The sequence below is a fragment of the Aedes aegypti genome, chromosome 3 (genome assembly GCF_002204515.2).
Source record: "Aedes aegypti strain LVP_AGWG chromosome 3, AaegL5.0 Primary Assembly, whole genome shotgun sequence".
Classification (NCBI taxonomy): domain Eukaryota; kingdom Metazoa; phylum Arthropoda; class Insecta; order Diptera; family Culicidae; genus Aedes; species Aedes aegypti.
This window is the reverse complement of record NC_035109.1, coordinates 15,301,624-15,325,123: the sequence shown is the minus strand read 5'-3', so window position 1 is coordinate 15,325,123 and position 23,500 is coordinate 15,301,624. Positions and strand designations below refer to the sequence as shown.

Below are 23,500 nucleotides of genomic sequence, written 5' to 3'. Positions count from 1 at the left end.
AGGCATGTTTTTTCAAGGAATGTGACAATGGGCTCCTGCTCACACCACACACTTGGATAACATTGTATGGATTTTATTTGTAGGTCAATATCCGATGATTGATTGCTTTTCATGTTTATCCTGGTGGCATACCTCCTCCTAAGCTACTATAAAAATGACACTGTCGTTTGTGACCATTCATATAGCAGTATGCAATATACATAAATGATTATTGATATTTTTTGTTTGGTATATTCGAATTTGAATTATCAACGTGGATAACCTACAGTCAGTGACAAAAGTTAGTAAACAAATGCTGTTTTTCCATACAAAATGCCCATATTTGGAGATCTGTATCTCAGCTGGCTGTAATTTAGAAGACGAACTACAAATAACCTAAAGTTGTGCGTATACTAAACTCATTGAATTTCATTCATTTTACAAGGAATTTCAGAGGGTTGGTCAAAGAGAAAAATAAGTAACCGAGAGATTTTTCGATTCAATTGAGCTGTAAGTGGTTGGTGTGTTCTGCGAGTTTATGTAACTTCCAATAGTGAACAACTTTGCAGAAGAAACTAACCAACCAAAACTTTCCGTTTTTTAATCAAATCGAAAAATCTCTCGATTACTTACTTTTCTCTTTGACCAACCCTCTGAAACTCCTCGGAAAATGACTGAAATTTAGTGAGCTCAATACACACAAAACTTCAGGTTAAAATTCAATCATAAATAATGCACATCAAATGACAAGCCGTCGATTCATCCATGCAGCCCTGTCGTCGTAAAATTTGAGCTTCTTAGTCATCCCTTTTTGAGGAGGGCGTTGCTATAGCCCAAAGGGCGATTGTACTCCCAGACATTAATAAGGGAATCACAAGAAAATTGTATCAAATTAATATATATTTGAAACACATGAGAACTAATATGCATTTGCACGTGTTTAGTTTGTGTTCAATGCTCATTCCATTTCAAATGTGAAACGGAGAAACACCTACAAACTAAAAAATATTTATATGGATAATTTCGAGCCCTCTAGATACATCGGAATATCTTCAAAACCAGGGACAAATGATCGAAATCCACACAGATTCTCAAAATGGAGAGTATTTGCTTCAACTCATTTTTTATTTTATTTCAACATAATAAGTATCATCATACTAAATAACTCATACTTTTGCTTAAAATCAAGATGACGTCATAATACAGTATGGCCACCTGATTATTTACCCAAAATTTTATCCCATTTTACAGTTTACGCGAGGAAAGAACCCGCGATTGAATACTTATTACTTTGTTGTACGAAATATGTTGTTGTCATAAATTTAGAAATTTGTTCATTTCAAACAGCTTATACCATTGCTCACCATAGTTTTTGCAGCTGTTCTTACTCAGTTTTTTTCTTATAGAAGTTTCAAATATGACGTCCATTATTTTCCACGCTTTTTCCAATACCTAATATATGCACTGTCACATTTTCGTAGACCACCCCCTCCTTCAAAATATGGATGTCAGTTTTGGGTGACCCCTTAGTTAGCTTTCTGATGGTGACCACAAAATTAAAAAAGAATGGTGCACGAATGGTGACATTTTTTTTCTGATAAAATTCAAGATGACCAAATTTAGAATGAACCTAATTATTGCATATGGAAGCTATATACTTTCTCAGTTTGATTTGTGTTTTAGGATAAATGAAAAGAAAGATACGTGAAGAAATACCTGAAATGTATCAAAAAAGAGCTTTTCTTCAAACTGCTAGCTAACTTACGAGGGATCTACTAATATGCCTGCTTCCCCCTGACGAGATTTTCGAACAATCAATTTCGCCAGAGATGTCATTGATTGAAATAAATACGTCTCAAAAAGCGGCTTATGTGGAATTGCCAAACAAATTTGCCTGCAGTTCTTATGGGAAAGGCTGCACAGCGCAACAAAAATGACGTTTTTGCGTGTCTCAAGGATCAAATTATGTGACTCTGGTAAGTTTGGGGTTGCTGAATCTGATGCCGTTCTTAGAAATTTCCCATCACGTCACAATTTTTAGCTACAGGTCGCCAAAGTTGTGTAAAACATTGGTTTTATTGATGTTTACCTAAAATTTTAAGTATATTTTATAAAACTTTTTTGTGATCTAATCCACCAAGCATTCAATAGAGGACTTAAACTTTGGTTTGAGATATATTTTGGTTGAAATTTTACGATTATATTTAGATTAAACCGATCTCTTTCAACATGCTTGCAGTCTCCATATAAAATTCTTCGTTTCTCTTATATGGCAAAATACAATACTTTTCTAAACCATCAAAAAATAACTTTTCCGCATCAAAAATATTATAAACTTTGATAATAAGTATTGTTATATACATAAAGTTTGAGTTCTGTGGCACATTAAGCAAATACATTGTCTTACAAGCTGGCAAACTTGCATGCAAGTTGGCTGAAATAGTCAATTTTTGCATTTTCAACAACCAATATCTCAAAAACTAGACGTGCTATGATATTTCTGTGAACGGCAATGGATTCAGCAACCCTAAATAAAGTAAATAGAGGTATTTTGATGCTGGAGACAAAAACGTGTTCCGCAGTGCTGTCGAAGAAAACGAGGATGCCGACAAGTCACAATAACATGAAATATTTGAAGTATTGTAAAAACGTTTCTAAAAAGTTTTCAACGAGCCTGCCTGTGTGATCCAAGACAGGATTGAGCAGCGCATAAATGTAACAAACATTTAGTTTGTCTGCGTATGTCCGAGAAAATAACAAATGAATCGCGGAATCGGCTTAGACTGCTGAAAACACGTAAATTCCCTCATATTATTTTATACAAAAATATAGAATCGAAAAATTAAGTTCACAAATAAACGCTCATGCTCATTTTTTTTTCTTTTTTTTTTTATTTAACAAAAGGTTCGAACTTCAGCCAAATGCTGCTCTTGAAGTGACACCAAATTGCAAAAAATTCGACAATTGCTCTGGATAACAGAATATTGACGGATTTCACGCCAACTCGACAAAGGGATTGGCAGCACCCCTTCAGAATTCAATGAAACTTTCTGGGTGTGAAGACTATGTGAAACTAAGATACTTTACATACTTTGTTTTTTTCAAAATCGATCTAGACTAACATTTGGAAAGGGTCAAAGTTTTTTTTTTACTTTTTTTATAAACCCGTATAACACGAAAACGTAAGACCTACAAAAATGTGTTGCATGGGGGACTGTCGTGAAATTTCCTGACGTTTAAGAAAAAAATATTGAAAAAATAAAAACACATTTTCTACACTGAAAAAATAAATGATTCAAAACTTTAAAGTCGTATTAAAAAAAACCGCCATTTAAGATTTTGATCATCCTTAAGCAAAAAGTTTCGTAATTAAATTTACTAAAAGTCGTCCATGTATTGCATATTTTAGGGAAAAAAGTATTTCTAACATCGAATTTTTTAAGTCTAAAATGAATGTTTTATTTTATTTTTATTTCGCTTTAAATAGTCTAGTATGATCATATTTTCAAGTGATAAATGAGTTTTAATCACAAAATAATCACAAATCACGTACCATACAACACTTTTTTGTAGGTCTTACCGTTTTTGAGTTATACGGGTTTATAAAAAAAGTAAAAAAAAAACTTTGACCCTTTCCAAATGTTAATCTAGATCGATTTTGAAAAAACAAAATATGCAAAGTATCTTAGTTTCACATACTTTTGACATCCAGAAAGTTTCATTGAATTCTGAAGGAGTGCTGCCAATCGCGTGTCGAGTTGGCGTGAAATCCGTCATTACGCTATTGTTTATGATAGTAATTTGGCGTTAGATCTATTAGTGGATTTAAGAATTGTTAATTATTCATTAAAACAGGTTTTCAAACTCAATACAGCAAATAACGTTTTTGATGCGTACTTGATAATGAATTAACACATAAAAACTATTGGCCTAAAAGAACAAGAATAGGAGAAAAACACTAATTTTCGTCAGAGACGAACCAGCCAAGGGCTGAAAGTCTCTTTAATAAAGACAATAAATAATAAACTAATTTTCGACCTACCTGTGCCAATTTTCTGACTTTCATACAAAGTAGGCCAAAATCGTTGGGATGGGTCGAAATTTAGCGCTGGGTCGAAAATTGGTGCGTTTCTCCTACGAAATGATTGTCTTTAGAACATATGAAATGATTTTTTTCTGCTTCAAAATTTCATGCATCTCATCAAACTTCAAGAGACACTTGAGATGATTAGATCGATAATGAAACAATATGATAATGAAGTTATGTCGCAATTTCAACATATTTTTTCTTTTCACACGAAAAAGTGTTATATATCAAAAGAATATCATAATTTCAGAATTCAGTGGTGATAAGGGGTCGTACAGCTCGGAAATTTCAATTGATTTTCTACAGGGCGTTAATCCTGATTATTCAAGGGTGTTCGATTGGTGCTCTACCTGATCTATGTGGATTAGGGTCAAATTTCTGTAGGGCGTTGAAAAAGCTTTGAATTTTAAATTATTGTTCTACCGAGAATTAAGATGAGCTATCTGAGACAATATCAAATTACTCCAGTGCGTTAATACAGCTCGGGATTATTTCGATTGATGTCATAGAGGGCGTTAAGATGCAGCTGATTTAAAATTTACTGCAAGCTTGACAATTATGAATAATACCACACAAGGCGTTGATATGCATATGACCTACATGGAATTAGGTCAATATACTTCAGAGCGTTGATTAGGTCTGGAATTTTTAATTGATGCCCTACAGGACGATGAGATGCAGAAGATCAACATATAATAAAGTCAAATTGCTCCAGAACGTTGATACGGCTTGGAATTTTCAGCGAGATCTGACCTAAATGAGACATGATCAAACTCCATGACGTCAAAGAAGCTTAACAATTTTGATTGATGCCATAAAGGGCGTTAATATGCAGCTGATTTATGTAGGATAAGGTCACAATACTCCAGGGCCTTGATACAGTTTGAAATTTTCAAATGATATAGGGTGTTAAGATGCAAATGATCTACATAAGACAATGTCAGATTACTCTAATGCGTTTTAGAAGCTTGTATTTTAGAATTGATATCCTTCAAGGCGTTAAGATGCACCAAATATTCTTGAAATAAGGTCAAATTACTCCAGGGCATCGATACAGCTTGGAATTTTTAATTGATTTAGGGCGTTAAGCGCACTATATCTACAAACGATAAGGGCGTTAAGATGCAGCTGATCCACATAACAAAAGGTCAAAAAATGTCAGTGTGTTGAAGCAGCATCGAAATTTAGATTAATTTTCCAAAGGGATTTTAAGTTCCTCCAGATCTTGCAAAAACATAAGTGGCATAAAGTCAAATTACTCCAGGGCGTTGATATAGCTTACCAATTTTAATTGATGTAGGACCAATTTTAATTTGATACAGAACGTTCAAATATACCTGATCTATTTGGAATAATGTCAATTTTCTCCTGGGTGTTGATACATCCTGTAATTTACAATTGACGTTCTACAGGGCGTTAAGATGCACCTAATCGACAAAAGATAAGGACAAATTACTCCAGGGCGTTGATACAGCAATGAATTTATCAAATGATGTCCTACAGGGCGTTAAGATACAGCTCATCTATTTGAGGCAAAATCAAATTACTCCAGAGCTTTGATACAGCTAGACAATCTCGATTGATGTTATACAAGGCTATGAGGTGCGCATAATCTTCATCGAATAATGTCAAAAAACCGTAGGGGTTTGATATAGCAAGAAAAAATCTATTGATTTGCTATAGGGCTAGATACTTCAGATCTCGCCAAGATCTTTGTAGACTCTTACTCCAGGGCGTTGATACAGCTTGGAATTATCAAATTAAGTCCAAAAGGGCGGTCACATGCACCTGATCTACATGGAAAAGGTAAAATTAATCCAGGGCGTTGATCCAGCTAAGAGTTTCAAATTAATGTCCTACAGGGTTGGTTATGGTTTATTTGATATACATGGAATAAGCTCAAACAAGGTGTATCAACGCCCTGTAGCACGTAGGTTTCGAATGAGTTTGTACAGAGCGTTCAGGTGCTCTAGATCTCGCAAAGATCTGTGTGGAATAAAGCCAATTTTTTCCAGGGCGTTGATAAAGCTAGGAGTTTTCAATTGGTGTCCTACAGAGCATCAAGATGCACCTGATCTATATGGAATAAGGTCAAATTACTACGGGACGTTAATACAGCATGTAAATTTGATTGATTGATTTACTACAAGGCGTTGAGATGTTCCAGATCTCGCAAAGATCTATGTGGAATAAAGTCAAGCTAATCCAGGGCGTCGACACAGATGGATCGATTTATGTCATACAGGGAGTTAAGATGCATCTGATCTACGTGAAACATTATCAAATTACTGCACGGCGTTGATAAAACTTGGAATTTTCAATTGATGTCTACCTGATCTACATAGGTCAAAGTCAAAATACTCCAGGGCGTTTATACAGCTCGGAAATTTTGTTCGATTTTTTACAAGGGATAAAGATGCTCCAGATCTCGTAAAGATATGAGTGGAATATAGTCAAATTAGTCTAGGGCGTTGAAACAATTTGAAAATTTCGATTGATGTCCTACAGAGCGTCAAAATGCGCCTGACATACATAAGGTCAAATAACTACAGTGCATTGATACAGATAAGACATTTTGATTGATTTTCTACAGGGTATAAAGATGCTCCCGATCTCGCAAAGATCTGTGCGGAATAAAGTCAAACTATTCCAGGGCGTTGATACAGCTTGATCGATTGATGTCATACAGGGCATTGAGTTGCACCTGATCTACATAGAGCAAAGTTAAAATACTCCAAGGCGTTGATACAACTAGGAATTTATGTCTTCAGACCGTTAAGATGCACCTGATCTACAAAGAATAAAGTCAAACTACTCCAGGGTGGTAATATAGCTTGTAATTATTAAATGATATCCTACAGGGCGTTATATGAAACTGATCTAATTGAGACAAGGTCAAATTACTCCAGGGCGTTGATACAGCTTGAAAATTTTGATTGATGTTACACAGGGCGTTTAGTTGCACCTGATCTACATCCAATAAAGTTAAATAAATTGAGATCGATGATACAGCTTGAATTTTCAACTGATGTGCCAAAGGGCGTTAAGAAAAAAAAATCTGAGAAAAGCTTCTTAGTCGTCGACTAAGCGCGACTAAGCAGGACGACAGGGGTGCATCCATGAAATGTTTCAGTTTCACTCAAGATTGCAAGCATTTTCGAATGCAATGAGACAGTTTACATTATGTATCGTTGAATATTCAGTTATAACTCGTTTTACATTACTATCATAAAAGTTTACGTGTCACGTAAATTTAAGATTTTTTTTTGCTGTGTAGGGAGCCGGATCCTACTCATTACCATCGTGATTCACTTCGGCATTTTTTTTAATCTACTGAGATTATATTTTGGGCTGCAAACGGTCAACAACTAGGAAGGAGCATCCAACACATTGGTAAATAGAGCTCTCGGACAATCAAGAGTCAATCTTGATTCAAGACGGAACGTGGTAATCAACAAATCATTGAGTAAAATCCTAAGCAAGAAGACGGATTACAAGCAAAGTGTAATCAACGGCCACTCGGCCGAAAGAAATTAGGTATTATAAATTAACGAAGACAGGACAAGCGGCCAATTCGAATCCCATCCCCGACATAGTCACTTATGACGTAAAAAGTTATAGTGACGACTTCCTTCGGAAGGGAAGTAAAGCCGTTGGTCCCGAGATGAACTAGCCCAGGGCTAAAAATCTCGTTAATAAAGTCAAACCAACCAACCAACAAGCGGCCAACCAGTTGCAGGAAGATGAATAGCTGAAACAACAAAACTGCATAGTGTAGATCGATCAAATGACTGTACTACAAGACGTTAGGGAAACACTGGTGACTTCGTTTGTCCAGAAACAACACGACAGAATGGCCTCAAAAAAATTTTTATCGAAAACAAACCTGACAATGATGGAAGCAAAGGAAATCTACCAGATATACACGGAAAACCAGTACGCACTGCTGGAGAACATACAAGAATATCCAGTAGGGTGCGGCTTATTTTTCAAAAGTTCTCAAAACCAAAAATTCGTATGCTCTACTGAATTCTAATCACATTAAAAGAGAAACCTCAAAATCTGAGCCAAAAATATTAAAATTTAGAGGTGGCGCAAGCGTCTTGAAGGTAAATTTTTAGGTTATGAAAAATGACCTTCAGTGAAGTAAACATAACTTTGTTATTTTTCAACCGATTTTGAAACTTTTAGCATCAATACCTTCAAAATTAAGTTTATGAAAACTCATTAGAACATCAAATTTGTCTAAAATCAAAAATAGTTTTAGTTACATGCAATTTATTAATAAATTTTCCTAATTTTTCTAAAAATTTCAAATTTGTTCGACCATAACTTCATGATAACTCAACCGATTCCAAATCTTTTTACATGATTTTGAAGCTTATTCAATTGATTTCAAACCTTTCATACATCACATTTCACTAAAAAAATGTTTTGACCTAGTTTTTCAGCGAAAACTGAACAAAAACATGATTTTTTTAACGAAAAATGACAGTTTTGTTAATTTTTTGCCAGTTAAATATTATCTCTAAAGCTGAAACTGGTTTTTCTCATTTGTTTAACCTTTATGAGTGACTTTGCAACAATCTTTTAATAAGTCTGCAACAAAAATATTATTGCGTATGTAAAAATATATATGCACTATTCAACTCGTAATTAAGGCAAGATGCTTTATAAATTAAGTTTATTAGAAAAAAATGCAATTTCCAGCGAAAAAAGCTTAAATAATCTATAAAAATTTGATTTTTTCATTGAAAAATCATGTTTTTGGGTAGTTTTTGTTGAATAACTAAGTCAAAACCATTTTATAGAAAAATGGGTTGCATGAACAATTTAAAAACAAATAAATTTGCTTCAAAAACATGAAAAAAGATTCGGAATCGATTGAGTAGTAATGAAGTTATGGTCAAACAAAAATGATTTTTTTAGTAAAATGAGGAAAAATTTTGATAAAAGTATTTTTAAATAAGACTAGTTTTGATTTTAGACAAATTCTATGTTCTACAAAGTTTTAAAAAATTTAATTTGGAAGGTATTTATGCTAAAAGTTTCAAAATCGGTTGAAAAATTACAAAGTTATGTTCATTTCACTGAAGGTCATTTTTCATAACTTGAAAATTCACCTTCAAGACGCTTGCGCCACCTCTAAACGTTAATATTTTTGGCTCATATTTTGAGGTTTCTCTTTTAATGTGATCAGAATTCAGTAGAGCATACGAATTTTTGGTTTTGAGAACTTTTGAAAAATAAGCCGCACCCTAATATCCAGCCCTACCAGAGCCGTATGCGAGTGTGAGCCTGAACACGACGAGTCCCAAACAGCATAAAAAAAAGCACCCCAGACAGCAAAGCGAACATCAGAAGAAGTCAACATAAGAGAGATCGTCCTGGTCTACAACGACTCTAAGAAGCGGAAGAATCACCAGGAGGAAAATGGCACAGCACTCTTCAATCGGTATCGCTCCAGTGAACGAGTTGAAGAAGCTAACAGTGGAAGATGCATCAAATGCAGCGAAACTCCGGACAAGTACAGCAGGGATTAGAGTATACTTTCGAAGAAGCAAATTAATCTCAGATAGTTGGACGAGAAAAGAGTTAGAGGATAGTAAATCCAAAAAATCAAACTACAATAACAACTATTGCCCTAGAGAGGATAGATATAGTGATTCTATATAGATCACTGAGAAACAGAAGCATCCTGTTATAGACATGGATTTGACCATACTATCCATATACGTGTCTCCAGGTACCAGCCTAGCTGATTTCAAGAAAGGACTGGAAATCAAACAAACGGTCAGTGCAATCAAGAACCTCATCATTGGCGGAGACATGAATGCATACAGCAGATAGTGGGATCTGCATAATGCGGATAGTAAAGAAGTGGCTCTGTATCAAATCATCACGAACAAGAACATTATACTCATGAACGACGGGCAAGCAGAGTTGAGTAAAAGCATCGACCATAGATTTGGTTTTATGTTCTCCTTGCATCTATCAAGGAACGGATATGCAGATCCTGGATTACGGGATTGGAAGTAGGCATATGGCAACAAAAACGACTATCACTAGCACAGCTTGAAGTACATAGATCAAAATTATCATTAGAAGAAAAGTGCTTGACCGCACCGATGAATACCCTGTGCGCATTTGCTAGCCAGCCGCCGCTAGAACATAGAAGAGAACTAGTTGCGGCAAAGGAAACCACTAGACACCCTCAATACAGCTGATAAAAAGGCAAATGGAGAGCAAGGAACAGGACGAAATCATCTACAACATAATCAGGAAAGCAGCTGCGATGACGACGCGAATACAGTGGATACCAGGTCATATCAAATAACAGGGCAATGAAACTGCAGACGCGCTGACCAAACTTAGTTTGGAGCAAATTGAAGAAGCCTGCAATAAAATATTTACAATAAACTCTGGTATCGTTTTGATACTCGATCGCGGGACATGATTTCTCACCATAAGGCGACCAAAGACGAGAGATACTGAAATATGAAATATGCAATCAACAACTTAACACCTCCGAACACATAATCCTTAATTGGCCTTAACCTGAATGGTAAGGCAAGTGTGAGATCATATGTGTCGTGTAGAAATGCTTCTCATCGCAAAATTTCAATCAATTTGGCTAAGAAAAACCCTCCATATCAAAATAAATTATGAAATCATGTAGTCATCAGGAATTTTCCAGTAATTCATCTAACAATCATTCCAAAGCTTTAAGAACATTTCCTCCAAGGATTGCGTCAAAGTTTTCAAACAAGATTTTTTTTCTACGCTAAAAGTCGTCCCGTGCCATGGGCCTGGTATTTCGTATCGGGTTATACAGGTCAGCATCAATTAACGTAGATTGAAAATTTCAAAATTTGTATCACTGCAATAGCCATACATTCAGAGAAGTTGCTGGAAAAATAATTAGTCGTGTCTCCGAAATCAAACGATTCGAGTAAACCCTATTCATATATGGCCACTGCACAACATGGAGCGCTTTTCTCTCATTCTGGGAAAAATGGACTCAATGCCCAGCGTCGGTACGGTAAGTAGTCCAGCAGGATAGTCCAAATACGATTGCTGATGCTAGTTAAAGCTAGCTGTTAAGCAGAAAGGTAAACAATTCTGAGTATGGATTATTTGGTAAAGGATTGTTGGTATTTTGTGCTATGCCATGTCCCACTTGCTTTTTTTTTATTATTACAGCACTAGAACGCCAGTCAAATCTCAACCCGTTTGATGTAACTCTAGGTTGTGTATTTTACATTAATATTTAAACTAAACATTTCAATAGATCTTAAGCGAATTCTGTGTCAGGGTCCATTTGAGAAATTTTATTTTCAAAATGTTTTTGTTTCTTGAATGAGTAAAACGTTTTTTAATATCTTTCTGCAGATCCTGCCATATGATTTTTATAGCAGAATCGCGAGTGCGTTGGTACTGCCTTCTCTTCATGTTTTCAGGATAAATCAAGAGTTTAAGACCATCGTCTATAATTACGGATTCAAATTTTACTTCACATTTTGGTATTGCAATGCCGCTTGCTTCAACAATGAAATTTGTTAAAGTTTCGAGAGCATTGTCAATATCAAGTTTTGTTTGCAAACAAATGTTAACATCAAGATTACTATCGATGTATGTTTCATATGTACTCCAGTCGGATCGTAAATAATTGAAAGTGGAACTGATAGGATTGAGAATCGCTTCGTGAGAGATTTGAAATGTAACAGGGACATAGTCATGAGCGGTTCCATGAACGAAGTTTTGTATCAAAGTCACCAATGACAAAAAAATCGATTTATTGCGAGTCAATTTCCACAAGTCAGTCAATTTGCTTCAAATTAACTTGCTGCCCAATGCATTGAAAAGACAAACAGACAGCTATGAAAGTATATTTACTCAGTTTCAACAGAAACATCCAAAGTCAGAAAAGTGTTGGTTTCAATTGACGAAAAAAGTTGATGTTTTAACGCCTATGAATGATTATAGCTACTCCACCACATGCTCCATCCAGTCGATCATTACGATGAGCAAAAAAGTTTGATCTTTTCAAGACCAAAATTACATCTAATCCGCTCTGTCTGAACACCGACCATTTGATTGAATAAATGTAATAAGTCAATTTTGAAACTAACCAATGCAATTCTTTATTCCCAATCAAATTTGTAATTTCTTTACACAAGATACTCATATTAGTAAAAAACTGTAATGGATTGAAATAAAATAAAAAAATAAAAAAAAAATCAATATTAATAAATTGTTTTTGTTCAAAGTGCCAAGTTTTAAATAGGAATTATAAAATCATTATACCTTTGTATTTATAAAAATATGCTAATTTTTATTATTAAGAGCAAAACATAAAATATTAATACAAAAATACACTATGACATCAATTTGAATATAAGAGGACTATGCTCGTCAATAACTCCTAATGTATTGATGGTGGTAGGTCATTTGGCATAAAGTCGTTTGGCATAAAGCCGTTTGACATAAAGCCGTTTGGCATAATGGTCATTTGGCATAAATTGCCAAACGAATTTGGTCGTTTGGCATAATAAGTCTGAAACCAAGAATTTCTTAAGATTACATTCGTTTTTACGTTTCTGTTGAATCTTTCTGATGACATCAGGCTTATTTTGGAGTCTATTGACACAAAATGATACTTTATTAAACAATCATATGCTCTTGAATAAACTGAAGCATATTAGGGAAGTTATTGCCAATAGTATTTTATTATTTATCCATAAATTACCCTTCTTTCAAATATTAAATTTTCTTTGAATTTCGCTATTGGAATAAATTCTCGCATTGAAGATTTAGATATATTTAGCGCAAATTTACCCTTCTTTCAAACGTTCTATTTTTTTATTAAATATGATGCAACCATAATTATAGATATAGAAACCGTTGATTTAAAATTTAATTAAATTTCACCTTCTTTTATACATAGGCTGCTCTTTGGAGCTATATTTTTAAAATATTTTATTATTCCAACTGACAAAAGGGCGGCATTTGATAACATTGATCTGCTCAAGTTATCAGCGAAAAGGGACATAGATTACTGCAGTTACTTCGATGCTACTTTTCCCCGAATGTCGATTCCTTGAACGTCAGTTCCCCGAATGCCAGTTCTCCGAATATCCCGTTTCCCCGATTAGCCGATCTCTGTAACTTTATACATTTCAGGATGGTGAACAAGCTGACCATCTAATGTGTACCCTTCTTTATTTAATTGGCGGTTCTTTCGAATTTTACTGTCCTCAGCATTTTTGCCAACATGTGTATAGCCGAGAATGACAGAATACATCCTTCTTTTGATTGCTTATCGTTCTTTCTCGTTCACTATCCAGCCACTGAAGACTATTATAGCACCTATTTAAACTGCACCACTTTTCGGGGAAACCGGTCATTCGGGGAAATGGCATTCGGGAAACCGACATTCGGGAAAAAGTGGCACAATCACTTCGATGATTCTGAACGCAATTGTTGATGTGTTTTCGTTTTATTATGCCGTAATAATTTTTGGCGTCCAATCTTCTATTGGTTTAATCATAAATTTTGCCTTCTTTTGAACATAGGCTGTTCTTCATATTTAAACTGTTTTGAATTTTATTATTTAGTAAAGCTGAATGTTAACCATTTTATATTATTTTTTTATATTTTGCTGTTTTATCAATTCTTGCAAGACGTGCTGTTATAATGATAATTACTTTAGAACCTGCCAATATTAAACATATTTTTTTAGCAAACGCTTGATCTCCTTTCTAAATATGCTATAAAAAATATTATCTCAATCACAAATTTTTCCTTCTTTCGATAATAGACGGTGTTTTTGATGTATATTTGTTGAAAAATTTGCAACAAATAGTTTCTTTTAAAAATATGTCGTTCATTTGAGTTATGCTGTGAAAAGATTTTTTTGCGTTAGAGCCTTGAACATTTTAAACGAAAAATAATCTGCCTTCGTATATAAGCTATTTTATGCCAAACGGCTTCATGCCAAACGACCTTATGCCAAACGACTTTATGCCAAACGGGGTACAATCGTATTGATAAAGGATTGTTTCTTACAGATTACACTGTTCGACAAAAAAATTTTTTTGGATGGATCAGGGACGCGTTTATAGGGGTCTTGAAGTGCAAGAAAAGTGTAGAAAGAGGCCGTTTTCAAATGATTTGCAGCAGCCTTGAATTATTTTTTGACAAAGTTTGAAAATTTTGCATTTTTAATCACAAAATGCGCAATAAGCAATATATCAATATATTTTCAAATACAATTATTCAACCATTGCATTTGTCAAATCAATATTTTTAGCACTAGATCGCTTCAGAGAAACGTGTACTATTTCAGAAGAATATTGGCATCATTTTTATACATGAATTTGGAATGTTAACGATCATTAAACAAGCATATAAGGATGTGCACCATATAAATACCACTTTTTTTATTTCACACATCTGGTTCATCATATAATAATTATTATAGGTTCAAGAAGACGCTTGATTAGGATTTGATTCCTTGCTCCATTAGATAAAGCAATGAGCAATGCAATCCAGTAACATTTGATTTCAACAAGGACACGACTACGGAAAATTGATGTGTCTCTTATGTTTATATGGGCTGGTTGGTCTAATAAACTCTCAACAGCAATACAAAATTTATATAGGTTGGACACTGACATGTAAGTGGTCTTATGCGCTAGCTGGTTTATCAGGAGACGATGTCTGTAAAATGAATGTGATAACATTGTTATTTGCGATTTCGAAATGAGTAAAACACTTGTTTTTCTATGTCTTCCTGTTTAAAGAAAGAAAAACAGACATTACGTGAAGTATCGCAAAATTGTTTATCATAAATGTATGGATAACTTCACTTAATCGAAAAGCATTTTTAATCGTTTGAGGATACGGGAATGGGGGTTCATAAATGGACACGTTTGGCCTCATATGGGAAACGAGTTTAAAATTAACCTTTATAGTCGACTTTTTTATGTTTTCAATATGCTTACAACTAAGCCCATTTGAAGAAAACATCCCATTGAACAAGAAACTAACTCTCCATTTGAAGGTTTGATTAAAAAAAAACGTTCCGTCATCGTAATCATCGTCATCATCTAAACTTCAAAAGCAGTTTTTCTGTTGAAAACTTCAAATTATTCGATGAAAATTTGTTCATTGTGTATCAGTTGGAAAATAGAATACAGTGAACACATTTTCCTGATTTTGAACGAAAAAACTGCTTTTGAAAATTTTGAAATTAATGACGGATCCTGCCCCCTTAACCAGAAATTGTTTCAGCTTACAAATAAGAAGCAGGCATGCCACTTAAGGCTAAGTAGCCCGTCATTCGTTTTGGCAACAATGATGACTTTTCAGCTTGATAGTTTATATTGACTTGAAAAAGTATCACTGTACGTGCTAACATGCATAAAGTATGCTGATCCTTTTTCAGCTGTGTCAGTGCAAATCCTACTAATTTTCTTTAATTCGAAATCGTGAGATGAACTAGCAACAATCATTAACGACACGTATAAATTTCAATGACGGCCTACTTCGCCTTAATCAGTTTTCACAAATAATTAGTATTGTGCACAAACTGAATCAAAAAGAGCTCATGCCTGCCTGAGTGGCTGTGAAGTGGTATCACAAAAAATGTGAAAATGTTGATTACTGAATTATTGGTTGCTATTTTACGTTAGTCTGTAATTTCTAGGGATATTCTGATAACAAATGGACTTAATTCTTAATGGGTGCCTATCAAAATCTTTGGAAATCGCAAATAACAATATTATAACATTTTTCACAGACTTCACCATCGGCTCCTGATAAACGGACTAGCTCATGTAAGACCATTTACATGTCAGTGTCCAACCTAATTTTGTATTACTGCTAAAGCTAAGTATGCTCTTCCGCTTAAGAAAAGTAAAAATTTCTGCCCAAGAAATGGTCAAGAAATTTCCTACAGTGAGCTCCATTTGAATTGACATTTCTTTTCAACTGCGTACTGTGATCAAAGAAAAATGCTTTTCTTGCAAGAAATTTCCCACGCATCGAGATAGGCGATTACTTTTCTGTTGAAGTGCATACTTCGCTTAAGAGTTTATTAGACCAACCAGCTCATGTAAATATAACAGACACATCAATTTTCCGTAGTCGTATCCTTGTTGAAATCAAATGTTACTGTTACTCATTGCTTTATCTAATGGAGCAAGGAATCAAATCCTAATCAAGCGTCTCCTTGAACCTATAATAATTATTATATGATGTGTGAAATAGAAAAAAAAAGTAGCATTTATATGGTGCACATCCTCACATGCTTGTTTAATGATCGTTAACATTCCAAATTCATATATTAAAATGATGCCAATATTCTTCTGAAATGGTGCACGTTTCCTTGAAGCGATCTAGTGCTTGATTTGACAAATGCAATGGTTGAATAATTAAATTTGAAAACATATTGATATTTTGCTTATTATACGTTTTGTGATTAAAAATGCAAAATTTTCAAACTTTGTCAAAAAATAATCCAAGGGTGCTGCAAATCATTTGAAAACGGCCTCTTTCTACACTTTTCTTGCCGTTAAGACCCATATAAACGCGTCCCTGATCCATCCAAAAAATTTTTTTTGTCGAACAGTGTTATGCTAAATTACATTTTGTCTATTAAGAACCATCATTGCCAAATGATTGATTTGAATTCAATTGAATAAAAAGTCAGAGCAACAGTAAGGTATAGGTAAGTTTATATGTGTATTATATAGGTCTTACATTACACACAAAGCCATAGATGGGTCTGCAGTATTGAAAATAAGGGTTGCAATTGTCATTGAACTGATTCCACACTTTTGGTGGGTAGTGCATTAGAGTGATGCAAATTTTGAAATATTTTCTCCCCTATGCTTAAACGATGTCAATTATGGTAATTAGCATCCTCCCAAAGTTTTAAGTGATTCAGAAGAAATTTGACTGTGCACACGCCATTCGAAGTTTATATGGCGATTACTATGGAAAACGCCAACCTTCTGTGTTCAGCACCCTATCTCCTCGTCATAGTATTTTATGGAAAAGTGAACAAACTTTTCTCATGCAAAATCCTTTCAGCTACAACTTTGCCGAAGACCATATTTTGGTTGGACGTCAGGAAAAATTGTTATTCATCATCATAAAGTGGGTTTGCATTTTATATGCTTCACCAACTGTTCGGCAGGCAACATTGGTGCTCCTGGCGGGAAGAATAGATCAAAGTAATCCAGGCTACTATGTTCTACAGCAAAAAAGCAGTGTTGCTCTGAAAGTAATTGAATGATCTTCTCAGCATGATTTAGACTTTGCTATCAATAATAATAAATTATCCTTACATCCTATCAAAATATGGCCTTCGGCAAAAAGTTGTAGCTGGGAAGATTTCGCATGAGAAGCAGTATAATCATCCCTCGAGCGTTTCGGTTAGTCGTTAGCAATTTAGTTAGTCTATATATCCATCCAATTACCACGTTACCATTTCATAAAGCCATTAACGAATCAAGAACACACCACAATCTACCATTCTTCTCGTATCGAGGTTATGCAACGAGAGATGTTTCACCTTGAAAGCGAATAACGTTTGATTACGATAAACAATACACTCACCCTGGATTGGAGTCAGGAATACAATTCGTGTCGTCGTTATCTCTTCATCCATCCAATTAAGCTTTTGACACCAGAAATAGCTCATCCAAACGGTCGGGAGCACCGACCTAAACGAAACACACCGTTGCTGTACGTACCCTGATGTCAAATACATTAACGAATCAATTTCCACAAAATCCATTTGATATTACTGTAATGGCATGAGCCATGCGGTAAAACCGCTGAACCCGCTGGAAGGGTTCTCAGCCTTAAGCTGAGTACACTGAGTGTAAAGTAGGGTCTTGTGAGGAAATTATCAGAAGAATAAACAGTTGTTATTTTACTGCGAACTGAAACACACGTCTTTACCAGTTAATACCGAAAGTCTTTAAACCCGGTTTTCCACATATTACAGTGGCGACGAGGTGAATTTTGTTTTCCGACACTCCGTGCATTTCACGACCGCTGGCGCTTGTGCTTTTGGCGTGGATTTTTCGGCGTAAGTTGGATTTTGGTGAAAAATCTAAAACCGTGAAAACCAAAAGGTTTTCTTTTCTATTATTCGCCAATTGTTAATGCGTGCAAAAGAAGTTCTTAAAATCTCGCAGTTTTTAGTGCCGGTAAAGGTTTCAGTGAAGTGATTTTTCTTCCAGTGTTGTGGTTTAGCGTGGCGTGAAATATCGCTTTTAATCGTGAAATTGCCGCTATCCATTTTTTATTTTCAACGGAAGAAGCGTACTTTTGTTATAAGTACCATTATTTCAATTAGCAATTGAAATAAGAAGCTTTTTATTGTCCTCCATTATCAGCTCTCTTTGCTTTGTGAAATTCCTAAGACCATTTTCTTTTCATCCACAGCACAATAAAAGAACGCCGTTTGCAATCAGTGTACTGGTCAACTGTGGCAGTGCGGCGGTAAAATTGTCTGTCAGTCAACGAAGAGGAAAAAGTCGGTGCGAGAAAACTGCATCAAAACTGCATTTTTTTGTTGTTGCTGCTGGACGTTGACCCTGTGGTTGCTGTTGTTGGTGCATTTTCTGGTGGACGTTAGGTGCAGGAAGAGTTCATCGACCTCTTGGCCGGTTGATGACCTACCATTGGCGTATTGGAGGAATCATTTTGAGGAGCTGTTGTTGCTGTTGGCTTTTGACCCGAGCCTTTGTGAAGTTGCTGCTGTTGCTGTTTGGCTTTTGACCCGTGTGCCATTGAAGAGTTTGCTGTTGTTGCTGGGCTGTTGTTTTCGGTCCGTTTTTATTGCAGTGTTTGCCGTTTTTGCATTGCGGCCATAGCAGGTATGTGATTTTGTTTGTTTTTATTATCGTTCATTTTTTCTGTGAATGCTAAAGTGATTTTTGATCGACGAAGACATTTCAGGAAAACTAATTAGTGCTGCATTTTTTTGATTTTTTTTGCTTTTTGTCTGTTAGGATGTCTTTGACTACGACTACTGAGCCCTATGTGCCAGGTACGATCCCATTTTCCCAGTATTTAGAGCAGCTTGAGTTTTTATTTGAGCACAATAACTACTCAGCTGATAAATATAAAATTTCCTTTTTGGCTGTTTGTGGCACCGAGGTTTATAACCAAGTGAAGCTTTTATTTCCGGGTCAGAATGTTAGAGATTTGACGTATAAGCAGATTACTGACGAGCTTAAGAAGAGGTACGATAAAAAAGATAACGACGTGATTCATACGTACAAATTTTGGATCCGTAGACAGGGACAGCACGAGAAATCTGAAGATTTCGTGCTCTCCGTAAAGCAATTAGCTGAATTATGTGGCTTCGGGGATTTTAAGGATCGTGCCATCCGTGATGCACTTGTAATAGGCACTTATGATCGGCAGTTACAGAAGCGGTTGTTTGACGAGGACGATCTAACTGCTGCCAAGGCGGAAAAATTGATCGTTAACCAAGAACTGTCTACTGACAGAACTCGTTTCGTGAACAGCGATGATGATAAGAGGGTCAGTGTTGTAGCCAGGTTGGGTAGGCGTTTGGATCGTGGTCCTTCCAGGCAATCCTTCCGTAGCAGGAGTAGGAGTTTTGACAGAAACCGTTCTTTTTATAACCGAAGCAGGAGCGGTAGTAGGAGACATGAGATTCATGATCCGGACAAAGTTTTTACGTGTTCCTTTTGTCACAAAACAGGACACACTAAGAAATTCTGCTTTAGGTTGAAGAGGAAGAGTCCAAAGAAGACTCCTAGGAAGAGTAAACCTTTTGTAAAATTTATTGGATCTCCTAAACCTCTGCCTTCCCAAACTTCGGGGCTTTTTAAACGGTTGAAGAAGGATTTGTCTTCCGATTCCGAAGATGAAGATTTACCATGCATGATGATAAATGTCAGAAGTAAAGTGAATGAACCATGTTATGTCGAGGCATTAGTTCAGAAAATGCGGTTGACTATGGAGATCGACTGTGGATCCGCTGAAAGCGTGATATCCGAGGCTCTTTTCTTGCGAAATTTCAACAAATGTTCCATCGAGAATAGTCGCCAGAGACTATACGTTATCGATGGTAACAGACTCAGTATTCTGGGAAAAGCGAGGGTCTCGGTACGGCTTAACGGTATCACGGAGGAGCTTTATCTGATTGTGCTGCATGGAGACAAGGACTTTGTGCCGCTAATGGGTCGCAGCTGGTTGGATATCTTCTACAGTGGATGGAGAGACACCTTTTCTCGACCGGTGGTGCCAAATCGACGCGTGAATGCCATGACGGATGTTGATGCGAGGGACGAAGCAGTCGAAGAAATTAAAAGTAAGTTCCCAGAACTTTTTGACAAGAAACTATTGAATCCGATCGTTGGTTTTGAGGGTGATTTGATACTCAAAGATGATACCCCTGTTTTTAAGAAGGCGTACGAGGTACCTTTAAGGTTGAGAGATAAGGTTGTCGAGCATCTTGACGCTTTAGAGAAGGATGGTATAATTACGCCGATAGAGGCTAGCGAATGGGCTTCGCCGGTGGTAGTGGTGATCAAAAAAGATAAAGGAATAAGACTTGTGATAGACTGTAAAGTCTCAATCAATAAATTAATAATCCCTAATAAATACCCACTACCATTACCACAAGATTTGTTTGCTGCACTTTCTGGCTCTAAAGTTTTCTGCTCTTTGGATCTTGCTGGAGCATATTCCCAGCTTTTGCTTTCAAAGCGATCCAAAAAGTTCATGGTTATCAATACTATTAAAGGCCTCTACGTTTATAACCGGTTGCCGCAAGGCGCATCATCGAGTGCCGCAATATTCCAGAAAGTGATGGATCAGGTGTTGAAAGGGTTAGAAAATGTATTCTGTTATTTGGACGACGTTCTTATTGCCGGTAGGGATTTTGATGACTGCAGAAAGAAACTTTTTTTGGTCCTAGAGAGGCTTGCTAGGGTCAATATAAAAGTGAACTTTAAGAAGTGCAAGTTTTTTGTTGATAATTTGCCCTACCTGGGTCATGTTTTGACCGATGCAGGTCTTCTTCCATGCCCAGATAAAGTACAGACTATTCGCGAAGCTCGCGCTCCGCAAAATGTTACTGAACTTAAGGCTTTTTTAGGTTTAATTACCTATTATTCGAAATTCATTCCAAATTTGTCCTCCCGGATTAGAGTTCTTTATGGACTTTTGAAAAAGAACGTTCGGTTCGATTGGAATGCTGATTGCGACTTGGTTTTTAACCAATGCAAACAGTTTTTATTGAAACCAAATCTTCTAGAGTACTTTGACCCTGACAAACCTGTGGTTGTGGTAACAGACGCTTGTAATTATGGCCTCGGGGGAGTAATTGCCCACGTAGTTGATGGAGAAGAGAAACCTATCTCTTTCACTTCATTTTCTCTAAATGACGCCCAGAAAAAGTACCCCATTCTTCATCTGGAGGCGCTGGCTGTCGTTAGTACGGTGAAAAAGTTTCACAAATTCCTGTATGGGAAGAGTTTTACAATCTTCACCGACCACAAGCCACTGATTGGAATCTTTGGAAAAGAAGGAAGGAATTCTCTTTCAGTCACACGACTTCAGCGCTATGTAATAGATCTTTCAATCTATGACTATGATATAGTCTACAGACCGTCAGCAAAAATGGGAAACGCGGACTTTTGTTCCCGATTTCCTATTTCTCAGGAAGTTCCTAAGGAGTTAGACCGAGATTACATCAAAAGCCTAAACTTTACTGGAGACTTTCCGTTAAACTATAAGGCGATAGCCGCTGAAACGGAAAAAGACGAGTTTCTTTTGAAGATTATGGAGTATTTACGGAAAGGTTGGCCGAACCGCTTGGAGAAACGATTCCAGGGCGTTTACTCGCATCACCAGGGCCTTGAAATAGTGGACGGCTGTTTGCTCTTCAAAGATAGAGTCGTCATTCCGGATTGCATGAAGAGAGAGGTTTTGAAGTTGCTCCATAGAAATCATTCCGGGATGCATAAGATTAAGCAACTCGCCAGACGGACCGTGTATTGGTTCGGAATGAACGGAGATATTGAGCAGTTTGTACGATCTTGTCGAGTATGCCAGGAAACTACTGCTTTGTCTAAACGTGCTCCGTACACACCATGGATTCCTACGAAGAAACCTTTCAGCCGCATACATGCTGATTTTTTCTTTTTTGAGAAAAAGGTGTTCTTGGTAATTGTAGATAGCTACACCAAATGGGTCGAGGTTGAGCAGATGAAAACCGGAACTGACAGTAAAAAGGTGATCAAAGTTTTTCTCAGCGTTTTTTCTAGGTTTGGTTTACCGGACGTGCTAGTCACGGACGGAGGTCCGCCGTTTAATTCTGAGCACTTTGTCAACTTTTTTAAGGAACAGGGTGTAGTTGTCATGAAAAGTCCAGCTTATCATCCGGAAAGCAACGGCCAGGCAGAGCGAATGGTGCGCTTAGTTAAGGATGTCCTGAAAAAGTTCCTGCTCGACCCAGAAACCAGGAAATTGGATATGGAAGAACAAATTTCATATTTTCTTATGAATTACAGGAACATTTGCTTAGCTTCTGACAATGCCTTTCCCTCTGAACGCTTTCTCTCCTCAAGGCCAAAAACAACGTTGGATTTAATTAACCCGAAGCATAGTTTTAAGTACAATTTGACAGAACCAGATGATGGTGACCAGCGTGCATGTTCTTCTAAAACTGACAAAACTCATGACCTGTTAACTAACTTGCGTAATGGAGATTTAGTATTTTACAAAAACCCAAACAAAACTGACATTAGACAATGGTTACCTGCAAAATATTTAATGCACATCTCTCCCAACGTTTTACAGATTTCACTGAGCGGCCGGATCGTTTCGGCGCATAAACGCCAGCTAAAGATCCCTCAGGACTCTCGCCGTCCACATGCCCGTCGTTTTGTTTTGAATGGAGAGAGTCCGACACAGCCCTCAACAGAGCCAAGCAACAACATTGAGTCACGCAACAGCAACAAACGAAAAAGAGATGAGGAAGACTTGTCTGAGGATTCCGATTCAGACTTTTACGGCTTTGCTGCCGACTCCCTTTTATTCGAGGAGTTTTCCCGGTTGGATCGGCAATCCTATCAGAATGTTGAATCGTTGGACCCTGCAACGGCCTCTAATCAGCAGGCTATCGAAGCTTTCCCTGAGGATGTTCGACCCACTTCAAGTGCTACAGTGAATAGGCATAGTAAGAGAAAGAACAAGAAGCGAAGATTACAAGATTTTGTTTATTACTGAGTTCATTCAGTTTTCGATTTCTTAAGCATTAATTTTTAAAAATCGTTTGTTGACATTTCGAGCATTAAATTTCAATTTGTAAATTTGATCTAGCATTCTGAAAGTTGTAAAATAGCAAGTAAGGTTGAAAATGAATTTGATTAT

General features: G+C 36.3%; 1 protein-coding gene across 1 annotated transcript in view; it reads right to left on the bottom strand.

Annotated features, from left to right (window-relative positions):
* Nucleotides 1-23,500, bottom strand: part of LOC5568052 (calcitonin gene-related peptide type 1 receptor) — a 191,613-nt gene that overhangs the window by 167,138 nt on the left and 975 nt on the right. The gene's annotated exons all lie outside the window — the stretch shown is intronic.